General features: G+C 42.2%; 1 protein-coding gene across 1 annotated transcript in view; it reads left to right on the top strand.

Moving 5' to 3' along the window:
* The window catches only part of LOC124775542 (sodium channel protein Nach-like), a 117,632-nt gene that overhangs the window by 62,306 nt on the left and 41,368 nt on the right, over nt 1-13,958 (top strand). The gene's annotated exons all lie outside the window — the stretch shown is intronic.

Here is a 13,958-nt window from a genome sequence, read left to right as displayed (position 1 = left end):
GGCTTATTTCCAGCCTAAGGATGCTTCTGACTAGTGCTCGGTTTTTATGGGCGTCATGAACAGCCCTGACGTTTGGCCACTCCTATCAATTCCAAATGTATGGATGTTTACTTCAAAAATGGCCGAGTACACTGAACTTCCGAATTAAGTTTCTGAAGTTGCCTATGACAGTAACCATAAAAGTGCGGCACGAGGGCGCGATCAGCCGATAAAGTAATGGAACGCATTCGGCAAACGTTCGAATTGTACGTTTCCTAAACACTCAGCCGCGTGGTTTCCGTTACTGTATTATTGCCACCCCGTCGCTGCTTCATAAACAGTGTTTCAACTTCTCCCCTCTTTCAGCCGTTGACTTGGTATTGGCAGGCCAATTAGTAGTGGAGAATGTTATACCTCGAAACCAGTTTCAAACTTCCGCCTCCAATCACCCCAATATTAGAAGTTTAATATATTTTATTATTCCATTTTGAAATGTAGCATTTACTTGTTGTGTGTTGCAGTACTTTTCTGGAATTAAAAAATTGTTCCGCAAAAGTAAGGTATTTTCAAAAGTGTAAAGAGCTCCAAGGTACAACATGATCGTGTACCGGGTGGTTGTAATTAAACAGGCGGTGTTCGGAGTGCTACAGTGGGGGCTGTATACATAGCAGGATGCTGTAACTTCGTAGGGGTACTCATTAATCGACGCGCTCGCGGAATAGGCTAAAAGAAATAATAGTTCCACTTGCTATCACCAGGTGAAAGAATGGCGCTGTAAGCAATCAATGTGATGTTGGTGCAGGAAAAGGGGAGGAACGATCAAACACATAACGGTGGTTCTGGCGCGTTTATTAGGATATGGTCATAAGTTACAACATGTGTTCAATATCGTCTCTAGACCCAGCAACATACTGCATCCGCAACAGCATGGTCGACTGTTGCTATCAGAATATCCAGGGTAATCAGAGCAATGCATATCAGGAAAAATTCCGTAAAAATCCCTGATAAATACGATCTTTAAGATATTGCCACAACCAGAAGTCACACGGTTTTAGGTTGGGGGAAGGCTACACGTCGTGAACTTGCCGAGAGATGATGTGGTCATAACGGAAGGTTTCTCACACCATCTTTCACCTGGCGAGGGATATGTCGTGTTGCCCCATCTTGTACGAAACTAGTGGTGTGCACACAGATGCGTTCTTGTAAAGCTGGCACCACGTGTTGCATAATGCATCCTTATAAATTGCAGATGTCATTATAAACCTAACAGGCCTGCGGTAAAACAACTTTACCAGCGGTGCACGGTCTTTCTCCTCAACACTAATTGCATTTCGTACAGAAAACTTCAACCGTCTCAGTCCTTTACACAAAAAGTCACTTTAGAGAATGAATCAATATGTGTTGTGAAGCGACAGACAGCATACTGACTTCAATGCACGAAACGTTGAACATTCTCATTGCTTACAGCGCCACAATTTCAAATGGTGGCAGAAAGTGGAAGTGTTATTTTTTCAGCATACTCCACAAGCGCACCGATTAATGATGTTCCAGCATCCTGGGATGTGTACCGCCCTCACTGTAGCACTCTAAACATCTTCAGTTTAGTTACAAGCACATGTTACGTAAAAGAGAATATTCTATCTAAATTTAAGAGTTGCAATCAAGAAAATCTTGTCAGTACTGTATTTCATAGTATTATCTGAACGTTATTGCTGTGCTTTATAACAACAAACAGGAAGGAAAACTAGTTACAAGCTAAAAACATTTTGGAATAGAAGTTACTGAAAACTAACAAAAATTGTGAAGATATTAAAAAAAACTAAGTTGATTTGCAAATATCACATATTTCATCGTAGAAAACCTTTTACTGTTTCAAGCTGCAAAACAGTGCAAAATTGACAAAGTTTGGCTTGGCTGCCCACATGTTATACCATTAGCTATAAAATATACTTTTAGTGTGTTCTTTCAGCCATGTCAAAAAGACCAGACACCATTTTAGATCCTGCAGCCACTATGAATCAAGACAGAGGACTTAAAGACATTACAGGGATGAGCAAAATGCTGCGAACAATGAGGATAAAGGGCAAGGGGCACTAAGTAATTAGTGTGTAGGATAAGCTGAGAATATGGGTCTGGTGAGAGGCGTGGTGGGGTAGTCTGCACTTACGATGGCGTAATGGTCAGCGCATCTGCCTGGTAAGCAGGAAACCCTGGATCGAGTCCTGGTCTCGCACAGATTTTCAACTTTCCCAATTGATGTAAATCATGCCCACTGGCAGCTAATGTCTTTAAATACTTTGTGTCTTGGTTCATCGTGGTTGTAGGATGAAAAATGGTGTCTGTTCTTTCAAATATGAGACCACATGAGTAAAGTGTTGTTATAGTGTTTTCTGTTGTTAAGATTGGGAGTTCTGTTCAGGTGGTACTTTGCACAAAAACGCGAGATGTGCGAACTTTTGATAACAAATATTTATAATGGAAGTTGGCACACTGTAGACAAATTTTCAAGTTTTGTTAAACGCTACTTGGGATTCTTTTGTGGGAGTATTCTCAGACGACGGATCCTTCAAATGGTTCAAATGGCTCTGAGCACTATGGGACTCAACATCTTAGGTCATAAGTCCCCTAGAACTTAGAACTACTTAAACCTAACTAACCTAAGGACATCACACACACCCATGCCCGAGGCAGGATTCGAACCTGCGACCGTAGCAGTCCCGCGGTTCCGGACTGCAGCGCCAGAACCGCTAGACCACCGCGGCCGGCACGGATCCTTCAACAGCTCGTCACGGCCGCTTGTGTGGCCATGTGAAAACCGGCCTCAGAGGGGACAGTGGGGTCGTAAATGCTTCTGACCACAAGGTTCCGGAACCCCACACAGTCAGAAGCAAAGGCTGTTGACGGAGGCTGCTCTCCCTTGGCGCCAAAAGTTTGCTGGTAACCGTCTAAATGCAAGTGGACAAATCACTGGCTGGCACTGTAAGTGTGGATGTTCTCCTTACTTTAAAAGGGGCCTTTAACTTTATTGCAAATAGGTGACAACTGGTTTTGTTCTAGCATGTCATCTGCGGAGATTTACTTCTCTCGTTCAACCGTCAGTTGATATAAAAATTAGTAACACAGACTTGGTGGGGGACTCCCGACTGGCTAACGCTACCACTGGCTGCGTGGGCCTGTCTTCACCTCAGAGGAAGGATAGAAAAGGCGCTGGTTGCTGTGACCCTGAGAGGTGCAGGCAGCTGTGCAGCGACCACATCAGGTTTGAGTAATGCTCACTGGTAGGGTACAGCACATCTAACACTTTTCTCACTCGATGCTGTGTCTTCCCCTCAACTATCCTTTGTGGCGTAATTAATTCTTCAGGGGAGGAATTAGTGAAGGACAGAACTCAAATATTGACACCCTTGCAATGGTGTCGCCGTTTTAAATGAATAACATATAGCTGACATATTATGCATCTTGAGTGATAAGGATTTTTGCGTGTAATCACCAAAAGCAATTGTAGATTGGATATGTTTATAGCAATAAACATCTAGTTAAGATGACTTCCACGCATTCATTTCCATGAACTGATAATTAAATCAAGGCCCTAAGCTAGGCGTTGATGTACATCAACGGGGACAGCTGAAAATGTGCGCCCCGACCGGGAATCGAAACCGGGATCTCCTGCTTACCTGGCAGAAGCTCTATCCATCTGCACCACCGAGGGCAGAGAGGATAGTGCGACGGCAGGGATTTTTCCCTTGCACGCTCCCCGTGAGACCCACATTCCCAACTTAATGTCCACACACTACATTCGTAGTGCCCCTGCCCATAACGCTCATTACTTGCAGCAGACAATCTTACCGAGTCCCGTAAGAGTTCGGGCAATGCGTGTGCATCCGCACAGAAGAAGAAGGTCAATGGCCGGTTAGCCTTAACTATATGAAGATGGTATCTGTTCTCCTGGACATGTCCGAAAGAACAGATACCATCTTCATACATTCATTTCCAGGTTGTTATCCGGTGGTGACGGCGTTTTAGCACTCCCTGTTGATGTAGCGCACCTTCTATATGCAGACAGCTGTCTGTGTTCGTTGTGCGACAGAACGCACAGGTGACAGTCAGCATTATTTGGATTCAGAATAGCGGTGCTAGGTCTCCAGAGATGACGTAATGGCACTATCGCTTTCCGAGCTAGAGGTAGTGTCATAAAAGGCCCCAACACATCCGTTTTTTTTTTTTTTTTTCATCGTGAATCGTGGCCACAAATGGCAGGAAGAAGAGAGGGCGGAAGGCGGCACCTTAGTTAACTTGCATGATAACCGAAACTAATTAGGAATCTGAGGAGTAGACAGGGGTAACATAAAACGCTATCATTGAAACATTCGTATATGAAACAAAGAACATTTATATTGGTGAAAAATGATTTCACTGAAGGAAATCCGAAAAAAGGTCTATTATCGATACCAGCAACATGTATAAAATGAAACAGGACCTTTTATCAAATTGTAACACTTTATAGACAATCCTATAAAAACGGAAACTATTAATTACAAATTACGACAAAGTATTATCATGTAAACCACAAACTGTGTAAATTTTAAAAAAGGGCACAGCTTAGGAGGCAGTAACGGGCGCAAATAAGTGAAATACAATTTTCCATGACGTTTGGTAAGAACGTTACAGGGTTGCACAACTGGGTTGACTTGACATTTAAACAACCATAAAACTAAGGCGCAACGGCCTGAAATTTATAATTTAAAAAAGGTATAAATATGAAATGTCAGGAGGAGGCACTGCCTGTATATCTCCATTGAGAAACAAATTCTGGCACTGTAGCTGAACTTGAAATTGAATGAGTGGAAAAAAAAATTAATATTCAGCACTGCGGCCTTTTTTGCCCCCACGTCCCTCAAATAGCCAGTAAGTAGGTCTACATGCTGCCCAGGAAAACAAAATTTCCACTGACTGTCGGTATTCTTCCTTCTCCTAAACAGAATGCCCTTATGTATTTGGTAGTATTCCGCTACTTTAGGGTGTGCAGGATCACCCAAATAACTCTTTACCAACTTTATATTGTCATCTTGATTCTGCTCCCTTCGTAAATTTTTACAAATCTTTTTCAACTGTCCTTCCTCATCTATTTTCATCATAACTGCAAAATTACATACCCCTGTCTTATTCAACATTGGACTTTCACTTTCTTCCTCATTCTCCACACTTCTAGATAATGCATCTGCTACCACATTTTCATATCCTTTTATATATCTAATTTCTATGCCAAATTGCTGTACATACATTGCCCACAGGGTTAGTCTCTGGTGATTAAGTTTACAAGTCTGTAAGTAAGTCAAAGCCCTGTGATCGCTATGTACAGTCACTTTGTGTCACAACAAATACTGTTGAAACTTATGCAAACCGAAAACAATAGCAAAAGCTTCTTGTTCTGAAATGCAATCATTTTTCTCAGACTTCTGTAAGGACCTACTTGCAAACGCTATAGTCTTGTGAATTTCCTCTTCTCCCTCTGTATCCACTTCAAATAACTCAACAGCAATTCATACCGACATGCATCCGCTACTAAACAAAACGGTTTTGTAAAGTCTGGGTGGTGTAGTACTTGACTATTACATAACGCTGCTTTCAGTTCTTCGAATGCTGACTGGCGCTCAGCTGCCCATTTGTACGGTACATTTTTCTTTAAAAGGTTCCTTAAACATGGAGTATTAAACTGTTGACCTGGCACAAAACGACGATAAAATCCAAATAATCCGTACATACCCTTCAAATCTCTTCTATCAGTAGGGGCCTTATATTCCCTAATTGCTTCCATTTTCCAGGATCTGGAAGTATTCCTTCCCCACTAATAATATGTCCTAAAAATTTCAACTCTTTCTTCACAAATTCTGTCTTGCTCAACTTCAATTTCATTCCCCCTTTTTCAATAGCCTCTAAAACCTTGTCTACCAGCATGCAATGTTCATCCCAAGTAAATGTGGAAATCACATCATCAACATATAATATAATTTTTCTAAGCAGCTCATCACCTAAAACCTGTGACATTCTCTAACAAAAGCACAAACACTTATATTTAATCCGAAAGGAACGACTCTGTACTGATAACACCAACCTTCAAACAAGAATGCCGTGTACTTCCATGATTCTTTAGCCAGAGGCAAGTTGCAGTAACCACAAGTTACGTCCATTGATGTAAAGAATTTAGCTCCCTTAAATTTTTGCAGCAGTTCGTCAATGTTTTCGAGTCGGTCACTTTCCGGTAAAACCACCTTATTTAAAGTTCTCGCATCTAGTACCAACCTTACTGACTTATCCTTCTTGATCACTACAACTAATGGATTGTTAAATACACTTACTGCTTTCTCTATTATTCCCCATTTAAGCATGCTCTGTATTAAATCCCTCACAGCTTCTTTATGTTTTTCTGCAATTGGTATTGGTTTCTTAAAAAATTGTGCACCTTCTTTAACATTCAAGTTAACACTCATAGTCTCTTACCAAGCCTGGCTGATCGGAGAAAACTTTTTTATGTTTGAGTAAAACATCTTTCAGCTCCCCTTTTTGAGTTTCGTCTAAACCTTGAATATCTTTAACTTTTTCCTCTATTTTATTCTCTACTAAGAGCATTTCATCAGGATCTACCTCCACTTCCTCCCCATATTCGTTATACCCTTCCAGATCTGTTCTCTTCCTACAGTATCTAATCGGAATCTGCTCACCTTCCCTCTTTGAAAGCTTTCTTTTCTTAGAGAAAGGCACTATAATGTTTTTCCCACTCACTTCCAGGTTTTTACTGTCATTTTCAAAGTCCAGCCTCCCACTGTACTTCATTAAGAAATCAATTCCCACTAACATATCTATATTTAAGCCCTCAATAACTAGAAAGTTATGATACAACTGGTTACGATTTATACTGATAGGCAACATCACTTCATACTTTACATGTTTCTTCAATTTTCCTGTGGCTACAATTATCTGGATTCCCATGACAGGCATAATTACTAGCTCTCTTATTAGGCAAAGCATCTAACCATTGCTGACTAACAGCACACAAATCACTGCCACTATCAGCTAGGCACTGTACTTCTTCCCCTTGCAATAACAGATTGATTACTGGTCGAACTTTCTTTTCTTCCTTAACAGTGACTGCATCCTCCTCAAGCAAGTCGTGTACAATTTTACGCCTTTCGAAACCTTCCTTGTGCCCAGAGATTATACAAATATCTACAGGATTGCTTTCACTACTCTCCCTTCCTACATTCTTTAGCCTATCCACTATGGATAGATTAAAACACTTCTGCAAATCTGCAGCTCCCTTTTCTACAGTAATTAGTTTCTTCACTAATTCTTCTACCTCATCTTCTCCTTCTACATTATTTTTACTCGGATGACCCCCATTCTGGTCATCACCGGCATGAAATGCTTTCATAGCTTCCTCTAAGTCCCTATTTACTGACATCAATAATTCTTCTACCCACTTCTCATCTAGCTCCTGCAATCCCTGTATATTCGTGTCTCCTCCTTCTCCCTGGCAAGATTCCTCATTCGCTCTACTGTACACTTCTCCCTCACTGCTAGATTTTACATCACTCTCAACATCTTTTCCCACCAAACAACCTGCAGCACAGTGCTCCTTTTGGCTGCTCCCATCTACATAGCCACCTTGTAGCATGCCTATTCTATCATCCTTCGCTGTACTACTTTCAATTGTATCATTGTCAATAATGTGGACTTCAGTCACTTTATTCTTATTGTATACAAAAGATGTGGCCAGCGGATTCAAATTACTGCTACCCGTTCTGCAAATGCCACCCCCTTCACAAACGGGATCTAGTTTCCCGTGCCCTGTGATTCTGCTTCATTTCTGCCTCGCACCCCCACCTGATCTCTCTCCTGAAAATCATTGTCATTGTGAATTGGCGATCGCGATCTGTAAGCATGCCCCTGATTATTATCAATTGTCCTTGGAACTGGAGCATAGCGCCAACCCTTTCCTCTCCCTCCTCGGCTATTATGTGACACACCCATTCTGTTTACATTAACATTCTGACCTCTCTCAACTGTATTCTGAGGCCTAAAACTACGATTTGTCTGCTCCTCTTCCTGCATAAGCTTCTCCACCCTTTCCAAATAGCTAATAAACTTATCAACATTGTTCCTAGGAGCAGCACCTATTTTATTTCTCCAGCTTAGAGGCAGCTTTCCATCTAACCCCATAATTATTTGCTCAGGCTCTAATTTGTTCGTCAAATATGACAAATTAGTCACCCATCTTAAAGCAAATCTTTTTATATTCTCTTTCTTGGGATTGAACTTTTCCCCAGCCCAGAAGCTGTTTTGCAATTCTATTTGCTTTTGCTTGCACCAATATTCTTTGAAAAACGCTTCTTTAAACTGCTCTAACGTCTCATATTGTTCCGTTGCAGTCGTTCCCCATATCCTAGCCTCACCCAAAAACTTCAATGTTACGAAACCAATCTTCTGTCGGTCACTCCACAAACTAGGCAAAACATTTTCAAAGTCGTTCTAAAACTCTTTCGGATGAACATTTCCAGCTGGAGCAAAACGAAGAAACTGTCTGTTTGTAATATAAGACACTTCAGCAGTTTCCGTCACCATACCACTGTTCACACCGTTAGCACCCAATCTGATATTACGTTCCACTTTGTTTAGTCTACTGTCATGCTCATTTGATTTAAGGGTTATTTGTTCAGTTTTGTTAGTAATTTCTTCTACACCACTCACAACCGCATTCACTCGTTCTCCAAACAATTTTCATTCACAGATTCAATTTTTCTATTTAAATTTCCATGTGCAGATTGACACATAGATTCTACTGATGTCAGATTTGACTTGACTTGACCTACTTCTTTTCTTATCTGATCTATTTTCTGTTTGCTTCCAATAGCAACCTTCCTAACCAGCTCTGTTAATTCACTTTTTACATTTTCTGAAGACTTTTCACACCTACTTTCTGCATCTGAAATTCTCTTATTTACGTGAGTATCAAACACCTGCAAATCTGTCCTCCACATCTTTTTAAGCTCAACAGCCTGTTCTATTTTCTCATTAATTTCAGTCTTAAACTGTTTCAGGTCATTAGCTAGCTTGATAATACTACCAGACTGTTTTTCAACTTTCTGATCTAACTTCCTAAAATTTTGTTTTACCTCAGTGAAATTCTGATTAATATTACTGAAATTTTGATTCATATTCGTCATTAAAGCTGCAAACATATCTTGTAAATTTACTGGTTTGTTTTCCTCTTGTACAATTTTTTGTTCAGCTAATTGTACAGGCATAATGCCAAATTTGGTATCTGTTCTGTCAGCCTCCTCACTCACATTAACACTACTGACATCAAACAAACTATTAATACTGAAATCATTCAACTGACTATCGTCAAGATTTAAACTGTCACCGATACCAGAATAGGTCGGAACATTATGTTCCACTTCCATCTTTACAACTGGAGATACCTGAGGCACATCATTACTTAATACCTCCATATTAACGGTATCCCGTACTTGCTTTTGTTCAGGAGTACTTGCCTGACTAGCACTCACATCAAACTGACTTACATTGCCGTCTCTCACAACCACAGAATTACCATTCCCATCCATACTAGCAAGTCTGTTTACACATGCAAATAATACACCATATAAACTTAGCTTATATTTCTTCGTCCGACGTCGTCGCAGCGTGTTGAAAACAGCAATCTGCCTTTCTCCCCGCGGTGTACCAGATTCAGGGCCCCCACGCACTGCCACTGCGATGGAAGCTGCTGCGCCTTGCTGTCCGCTTACTGTGCCATCTGTTGCTCAGCGGACCAATTCTACGCTGCGCCTTCAGTCCCGTAGCATCCAGTTCGCTATAAAACCTCCATTCCACAGGTTCTCTCCTCCTTGCATCTCAAAACGTATGTTCGTCTTCACAGATATATCTCACTCGCACCTACAGTCACTGTTGCAAAGTTGCTTATTGACCGTTCCTCTTGATCACGAATTCGGTTCCTACAGCTTTATAGTTTCCCGGCCGATGCACCATGTGCGGCGCGGCACGTTACTTTTTACCGCCCTGCCAGTGTCCAGCAATGTTCATTTGTCTAGCTAAAAGCTGTAGTAGAAAATACTAGACCACTACTGTCTATTGCAGGCCGCAACATACATAGAGTTATCCGGTAAATGGGATGTGGCCAGCTACTGAAATAAAAGTTTTAACTTGGCAATGTAAATTTTCAGGTGTATTTTTACGATAAAGATCACAGTTAATACTGCCAAGTCCGTACTAAGTGGCAACACAATGTTAAGTTCACACGCACACCATAATCACAAACGTAGCCAGTTTATGGTATATACACCCGTTACCGAAGTTAATGGGGTTCACCCGATCGTTTAGTTATGAAATTGCTGGCACAAATGTTGTGCACTCTGCTCTACCCGTAATACCTGTTCCAGTCTTAGATCGCACAACACGTCATGTGGTTTTAACTAAAAGTCAAAAGCAATAATTTTGATATTCCGTCCGATATTCTACACGATTTCCACTATACCGTTCACTTAAATACACTTTGTACTACTTCGCGAACTCGTAATTAGCATTTCTCCGCGATTTTACGGTACTTCCGTCGGAGCTGCTTTCAATGAGATTGAACCATCAGCCCCGACCCCCCTAGATCACACCAAAGGCTTTGTTCCCAGCATATATTGGCGCGAGCCTGCATTTTTCTGATTGGCTGATATCACAAACAGCAAATCAGGTTGTAGTATTATCCCGCGCTAACCCGCGCTTTACTTCAATGACCAATCATAGTAAAACATTTCTTTCTATGGCAATTGCTAAATAAATAAATTTAGAAAAATATCAAATATAAAATTACTCCTTCTGAAATTACCGACTAATTTGTGTTCTACTCACGATTTATTAGTAACATAAACTGACTGCATATTTAATTATAGTAAATCCCCTGTATAGTTTAACTGGTACTTCGTGAATAAACTAAACAATTTTCATTTACTTCTGTTCTTATTCACTCATACAACACTCACACTGCTAATTACTACACATATAAACAATTATAATTATGTAAATACATTAAATATTAATCAAACATAACTTTACAACATTGTTTTGACTACGACTGCTAGCACTGTCCATCAACTGCTGACCTCTGCCGCCTACTAGTACAACTACGTGCAGCTCTGTAACTCAGGTCCATGTCAGCTTGTGACATCTGTCGATGACTCATGCCTATAACGATATCGTCCTAACAAGTGACAGGAGCGATGCGAAGGCGCTACGCCTCACAGTGGCCAACCAAGTTCACAGAAGAGTCAATTATTACCTTCTAGCGACCTAACCTGGCTTCGAATGGGTTGCGCTAAGTACCTACGGCCAGACGCCTTGTCTGGTATAGTGATAATAAATTATATACATACACTTTCCCTCGTGAATCAGTCTATGTATTAGTGAAAACTTATCAAAATACCTACAGTAGTTCCTGAGATTAGCCTTCACATGAGCTATTCCTCAGTCGTTCTAGCTGAAAACTGGTCATGCTGGACGGATCAACCGCCATGTCATCCTTAGCCAATGGAGTTAATTTGATGCGATATGGAGGGGGATGGGGTCAGCATATCGCACTCCCGGCCGTTGTCGGCTCTGCAAAAATTGGCCGCGCGGTTAGAGGCGCCATGTCACTGTCCGTGCGGCCCATCCCGTCGGAGGTTCGAGTCCTCTTTTCATGTTGTTCTTAGCATAAGTTAGTTTAAGTAGTGTGTAAGTCTAGGTACCGATGACCTAAGCAGTTTGGTTCCTCAGAAATTCACACACATTTGAACATTTGCAGACCTTGGAGCCGCTACTTCTCATGTAAGTAGCTCCTCATTTACCACACGAGGCAGAATGAACAACGATCCAGAACTCCCATTAAGAAAGTACTGGGAATTCACTGATCCTCTTCGCAGTCCGCCATGCTGACTACGCAGCTACAGAGCCTTGACATGCAAACAGAAAAATGTGGCGGAGCACTGTAGTTTACAATGTGTGTAGAAATATTTACACTGGCGTGCAAAGTCTAAAGACAAGAGTAACTCTCGTGTGATGCGTCGCTGCCAAATAATAAGCTCGATGAAACTTAGGCTAGCCGGCCGCTGTGGCCGAGCGATTCTAGGCGCGTCAGTATGGAACCGCATGACCGCTACGGTCGTAGGTTCGAATCCTGCCTCGGGCATGGATGTGTGTGATGTGATTAGGCTAGTTAGGTTTAAGTGGTTCGAAGTTCTAGGGGACTGATGACCCCAGATGTTAAATCCCATAGTGCTCAGAGCCATTTGAACCATTTTTTTAAAACTTGGGCTACACATAGAAAGAACTGCCACAGTACAGTACAGAAGGTAACTTGAAGAAATACGGAATGAGACGAATAGAAATTACTTATTCACGAACAATAATTACTCTGAACTCACCGTGATTTATGATTGTTCCCTGGGCATTGGAAAACACAGGACGTGGATGTTAACAGCGTATGTGAGCACCACGGTTGATTGTGCATGCTCTGCAACGTACTCCGATGCTGGCCACAAGCTTGGTATGGAGTTCTTGTGGTAGGGCGTTCCATTCCTCCACCAACACGATTGACAAGTGCTAGATGATCGCTGGAGCATGTGGGCATGCTCTAGTACGTCTCCCCTACGCAAACCGCACGTGTTCTATGGCATTTAGTATGAGGAACGGGCAGGCCAATCGATTCACCGAATATTCTCTCGTTCTGAGCCCTCCTCCACCCGCGCAGTTCGACGCGGTCGTGCATTGTCACCCACAAAAATGAAGTCAGGGCTGAATGCACCCCTGAAAAGACGAACGTGGGGAAGCAGTACAGTTTCAGAATAACGATGACCGGTGAGTGTACAGTGTTCAAAGAATTGGCGGTCAGCCACACCCACGCAACGTTACGCCTCCTCACAGCGTAACACCTAGACCTCCAAAACGAAAATGCTGGATGTAACGTCAGATGACGAGACAGGGGAACATTTAATGCATCCTTACGGATGAGCTTTTTTTGGTGGATGCATTCGGTCGTGGTCGTCATATTTATGGATGACAACAACCGACCACATCGAACTGTGCAAGCTCTTCGCACGAGCGAATATGGTCTGTCAGTTCCCCCAAGTTAAGTCCACTGATATATACTTATATGGATATGTCTGAAAGAAAAGACACCATTGATGACTTGCAGCCGTCTAGAACGAAATTAAAATTATACATTAATAGCTTCAGCTGCTGACGGGCGTTGATATATATCAACAGGGACAGCTGAGAATGTGTGCCTCGACCGGGACTCGAACCTCGGATCTCCTGCTTACATGGCAGACGCTCTATCCATCTGAGCCAGCGAGGGCAAGGAGGATAGTGCGACTTCAGGGACTATGTCGCACACGCCTCCCGTGAGACCCACATTCTCACCTTATATGTCCGCACACTACATTCATAGTTTTCCTACCCAACAGACTCATTCAAATGGTTCAAATGGCTCTGAGCACTATGGGACTCAACTGCTGAGGTCATTAGTCCCCTAGAACTTCGAACTAGTTAAACCTAACTAACCTAAGGACATCACAAACATCCATGCCCGAGGCAGGATTCGAAGCTGCGACCGTAGCGGTCTTGCGGTTCCAGACTGCAGCGCCTTTAACCGCACGGCCACTTCGGCCGGCAAAAGACTCATTACTCGTGGAAGACATTCTTACCAAGTCCCGTAAGAGTTCGGGTACTATGTGTGCATCCGCACAAGAGGACAAGGTCATGGCCGGTATTGCCAGAACTATATACTTATATGGATATGGTGTCTGTTCTATTACCCGAACTCTTACGAGACTTGGTAACAATGTTTTCCACGAGTAATGAGTGTGTTGGGTAGGGACACTATGAATGTAGTGTGTGGACATATAAGGTGAGAATGTGGGTCTCGCGGGAGGCAT

The sequence above is a fragment of the Schistocerca piceifrons genome, chromosome 1 (genome assembly GCF_021461385.2).
Source record: "Schistocerca piceifrons isolate TAMUIC-IGC-003096 chromosome 1, iqSchPice1.1, whole genome shotgun sequence".
NCBI classification, from domain to species: domain Eukaryota; kingdom Metazoa; phylum Arthropoda; class Insecta; order Orthoptera; family Acrididae; genus Schistocerca; species Schistocerca piceifrons.
This window is presented reverse-complemented; position numbering and strand designations above follow the sequence as displayed.